This window comes from Emydura macquarii, unplaced genomic scaffold (genome assembly GCF_026122565.2).
Source record: "Emydura macquarii macquarii isolate MOO-44397 ecotype Brisbane River unplaced genomic scaffold, CSIRO-AGI_Emac_v2 contig_3390, whole genome shotgun sequence".
Lineage (NCBI taxonomy): Eukaryota > Metazoa > Chordata > Testudines > Chelidae > Emydura > Emydura macquarii.
In genome coordinates this window covers 8,049,344-8,054,410 of record NW_027133527.1, presented here as the reverse complement: position 1 = coordinate 8,054,410, position 5,067 = coordinate 8,049,344, and the positions used below count along the sequence as shown (strand labels likewise).

Genomic DNA, 5,067 nt, shown 5'->3' with positions numbered 1-5,067 from the left:
CAGTTACAGCTATCCATGTCTAAATCAGCTCTGCCTAGATTGGGCCTGTTGCATCTGCATCATACACACATAGGAACTGCCAGACTGGATCAGAACCAAGATCCATCTCATCCAGTGGTCAGCACCAGATAGTGCAGGGGAAGTGTAAGAGTGGGATAGTCTGCCCCCGGACAATCCTAGTCTCTACTAACACTAGAAGATCCTGATCTCTATTAATTATGATCGTTCTGAATATTCTCGCAGTCCATACAAGTGTCTGATCCTTTTAGAATTTTGCTAAGTTCTAGGCTTCACTGACTTCCTGTGGCAGTGAGTTCCAGGGTCTAATCACACATTTCCTTTGACTGGCTTTTCATTTCCCACCTTTTCATTTCATTGAATGTCCCCTTTTGCTTGAGCTATGGGGGGAGGAGGGGACAGACGCTCCCTGTCAACTTTCTCTAGACCACCCGATATTTTATAGTCTTCTGTTACGTCTCCTCTTCTTCATCTCCCTTGTAAGGTAACAATCCCAACCTTTTAAATCTCTCGCCATACGAAAGTTTTTCCAGGCCCTTGATCATTCTCATTGTCCCTCTCAGAACCCCCCTGCTCCTGTGCACAGGATCAGAGCAGGTGCACTGTTGATTTACAGAAAGGGGTTATCATAGTTTCTGGGTTATTCTCCAGCCCATTGCTTGTGCATCTGAATACCTTCTGTGTTTTTGGACTGCAGCTGCATATGGAGTTGAGGTCTCCATTGAGCTGTCTACAGAGATGGCCAGGACCCTTTCCTGAGTTCACACAGTTACTTCAGAGCCCCACAAGACCCTTCCAATGCGCATCACTTTGCATTTATCGACATTGAACTTCCAGCTGCCATCATGTTGCCCATTGCCCAGCTGGGTCTGTCTCTCAAGTGCCTCACCACCCCCTGGTCTGGACTAATCTACAAAACTTTGTGTCCTCTGCAGATTTTGCTACTTCGCTGCTCCCCGGGTCACTAGTAGATACAGTCTGTTAAACACCGCGAGGGCCGCTGCGGAGCCTGGAGGTTCCTGCTGCTCACTTTGCCCATGGTAAAAATTGACTCCTTGCTTTCTTTCTCCGAGCCAGGTCCCCAGTGAACTCGCAGCAGCAAGCAGGCTCCTCTCACTGACCCTAGGTTGAGGGTGGGGCCCGCCGGGGCTGGATTGAGGTCACTGGCCATTCTCTACCTCAGAGCCACCTCAAACCTGCAGAATGAAGCACTGCACAAGCTACAGACTGACCCTGTCTCATGGCCCTCAGAGCCAGGGCCAGAGCATCTCTCTGCACCTTAACGGCACAGCTAGGGAAACAGAACGCACCTGGCCATCTCCAGGCAGGAAGGGAGCTGGGCAGCAATGCACAGGTGCTGAGACATGCGTGCAAGAGCACAGTGTGAGCACCTACCGGAGCTGGGGAGAAAGGAGGTGGGCACTGCCCTGCCAGCACAGCTTCTGCGGCAGCCATGCTCTCTAGCGGCCCTAGGAAACGGGGGGAGCTGGATGACGATGCAGAGGCCCTGGGTACCTGCATGCAGGCCCTTGCATCTGGCATCCCCAGGGCTCTCAGCAGAGGTGTGGGGCAGAGGAGATGAGCCCCTGGTCTTATCCATGGGGTGAGGGAGGGGAACAACCCCTTGGTAGTGTAAATCCTGGGAAACCCTTTGAGCTGGACCTCTGCACAAACAGCTCCTGTCGGGAATTCCCGGAGCAGGGCCCGGCCCTGTGCGTCTGTACGGAGCAATGGGCTCCCATGGCAGGGCCTGTCCTGTGTGTCTGTACAGTGCTATGGAGTCCTGGGGCAGGGCCTGGCCTGTGTGTCTGTACAGAGCAATGGGCTCCCATGGCAGGGCCTGGCCTGTGTGTCTGTACAGTGCTATGGAGTCCCGGGGCAGGGCCTGTCCTTTTACATCTGTACAGTGCTATGGGCTCCCGTGGCAGGGCCTGACCCAGTGCATCCCTACGGAGCTGGGGGATCCCAGGGCACCCTGTAAATAACCACCGTACCCTGGAGATGTGTGAGCCACACCTGAGACAAGTATCCAGGCATGCACCAAGAACTTGCAACTTGAGTCCCTGGTTCCTTCCGCCAGCTCTGCTCTCACCCCCCCCCCCCCCCCCCCGGACAGCTTGGAGCGCTTTCTGGGCCTCACAGACTCCGTGAGGCAGACCAATGTCGTCCCACTCGAGATGGGGTAAACTGAGGCATGAAGCAAATTGTGGAAAGTCAGGCAGTGCGGCAGTGCTGGGGTGGGAGCAGCTGGCAGATCTCCTGAGTCCTCACTGTGTGGTTTCATCACTCGACCCGCGTCCTTTTAGCAAAGGCTTGTCAGGCCGTGTTGTGACTAGAGGCCCAGGACTGGGCTAGCAAGGGGACTGCAGAGCTGGGCTGAGTGAGGGGCCAGGGGTGGGTGGAGGGGATGCAGGACTGGAACGGCAGGGGGAGGGTTAGCAACAGGTCAGGGTTGAAAGGCCTCAGCACCATGCTGGGGTGGCGGGGGGAGAGGGGGGAGCTGAAGCCCAGCTCTGGAAGGGCCGGGGGAGAAAACCCAGGATTGGGATTTGTTTTTTTCTTTTCTTGGCCTTTTTAATGCATCTGGAAGCCACTGATGGGGCCCAAACGACAGCCGATGAGGCATTTGTAGGCTGTTCCAGCAGGAAGGAGCTGACGCACCATGAGCAGACAGGCGCACACAACACTGGAGCCTCTAACTGACTCCCTGAATCACTAAAATACCCCCCCCACCACAGGAAAAATCTCCCAGTAAGTCCCTGAGACCCAGCTCCTGTCCCTGCCACAGCTCTGGGCACTAGCCTCGCTGGGGATGCTGCTGTGCTCCCCACCACCTCATCAGTGGGGGGGCGTTTACCTGGAAAGCCTTTCACAGCCCGGGGCATTGAGGAAGGGTTTTCTGAAGGGCTGGGGCCTTGTCTGTGCTGAGGAGGGCTCTGCTGTCCTGATTGGGAGAGGAGCGAAGCCTGCTGCTAATTAGGCTAATTGGGAACCAGCCTGGGCTCTGCAGGGTTGCTTTGTCTTGGGATCCTCAGTTTATAAAAGGGGGTGAGACAGCTGCCTGTAGGCAGACCTCAGGGGCTCTTAGGAGAGGTTGTTCTGGGCACAAGAGCTGGGCAAGTTAGGTGTGCACAGGAGCACACGGCAGGTGTGCTGTAGAGAACCAGGGGCTCCTGGATCACAGACAGAGGGTGGCTAGACAGCCATTCCCCTGCTCCAGGGATGGCATTAATCTGTAACCAAGGGCTGGGTTAAGGGCTTCTTACTGAAATCCTGACCCTGCCTTTGGAAGGACTGAGAAGGTCCCTGAAGCTTGGGGAAGGGGGCAGCAGCTCCCCAGGGGAGCAGCCCTGGAGGGGCCACTCTGGTGAAGGCCTGTCTTGGAGGGAGGAGTCGAATGTGAACAGGAGACCCAGCCCTGGGGGCTGGTGAGATGCAGGGAGGGCTGGGGCTGGGGGAGCGGAGCGGAGCTGAGCTGAGCTGGTGAGGGGCTGATCCCAGTTCTCCTTCCTGCGAGGTGGCACTTTCATCTGCAGGAAATACTCCTGAGAACAGTCCGAACCACCAAAACCCGCTGAGTGGAGCCCAGCTGCCCCCAGCCCCGCTGCATTTTCTTTCCATGACTTAGAGGCCGGATTCTCTTGTCTTCTCTCCTCTCCAAGACTGTAGCACTGGGGGTGCAGAGCTACTGTGCTGAGGATGGTCCGGCTGTGCGATCTCGCCCCGTAGCACTGCCTTCTTCCAGGCCAGGTGCACTTCGTACAGAGGCAGAGGGGCGCTGTCCCAGGCACCAGCACAATGAGGCTTGTGCTGCTCGCTTACCTCACAAGTAAAACAAAAATCAATTGCACTTGACGAGCTGCAGGCGTCACTAAGTCACGCATTCCAACCCCCAAATTCAAAATCCATCAGAGAGTAAATGGTGCTGGTGCCGCTTCTGCCCAGGGGTGATGCTGGGAGACTTCCCTTAGGCCAGCCTAGCACCTCACTCTCACGCCTCTGACAGCAGAGGGGTCCATTACCGCTTGGTGAAGCTTTTAATTGCTTTTACCGTTGCACATAAATACTGCGGCTCGGGAGGTCAGAGGCAGGGTTTTAAAATCTTATCCACATTTAGTGGGGCTATTCAATAACACGTGTGTCGCCAGAAGTTAATGGGTTACAATATTTAATAAATCTTACCCCCCCCCCCCCCAATATAGGAAATGGAACCCCAAAAGGTGCAATGACCCTTCCACAAAGGCCCAAACACGTTAGGGAATGTGTAACGCTCCCTCTGTGTTTTCTAATGCAGTTGCTAATGGCATTGGCGTTCTCTCTACACCAATTGCCCTGCAAGATCCGACAGACGCCTCTGGAAATACTGATAGTGACAGGAAAACCTGGAGTTCCCAAGAATCGGCAGCTCTGTTTTTGATGCTTCCCTGCAGCACTTTCTGCCAGACGCGCCGTGTTTAGTCTGGCTTTGCCTAGTATAAAACCCCAGCCGCTAGCGGAGCTAGTCTGGGGAAGCTCCCGCCGGCCCTCGTCGGGGATCTGAGGTGAACACATTCCGTGGTCCCGCGATAACCCTCCAGAAGCTGTGGCTCAGGAATGTGAGTCAGTGGCAGCAGGGCCTGGTTTATGGAGTTCACAATGAGCGGGAATAGCCGCTATCAGGGGCTGGCATCCCCTTCCTGTCTTCCCCTCCTCCACAGGCAGTGTGGCGTGGCGGGGGCAGCACGGGGGGAGGGAATGAAGGTGGACTTTTACCAGGGGTTGCAGAGAAAGCTCTTCATGCAGCTCTCCAAACACAGAGATGCAAACAAAGATGCAGATCCTAAATGGGATAAAGTTGTCATATTTCAGAGCCTCTTTGTGTGAGCCAGCAGCTGTTTATGGCTATGAAGCTGCTCTGGTGATTGACAGCCTGAACTAGGGGAGAAGATGTCTGATAAAGGCACCCAAGCAAACTCTTAGAATTAGCAAAGGGGACCTACATTCTGCGATTTTGTAAATTTCCCAGTGACCAGCTGAGTTGGAAAAACAGCCCTGAGCTGCAGTTTATAT

General features: G+C 54.9%; 1 long non-coding RNA gene across 1 annotated transcript; it reads left to right on the top strand.

The window, feature by feature from the left end:
• The first annotated feature begins 3,123 nt into the window (after nucleotides 1–3,123).
• LOC137144092 (uncharacterized) lies at nucleotides 3,124–4,769 on the top strand. The gene is made up of 2 exons (XR_010917323.1): nucleotides 3,124–3,768; nucleotides 4,313–4,769. It is a non-coding gene; the product is annotated as an uncharacterized lncRNA (long non-coding RNA).
• The last annotated feature ends 298 nt before the right edge of the window (nucleotides 4,770–5,067 follow it).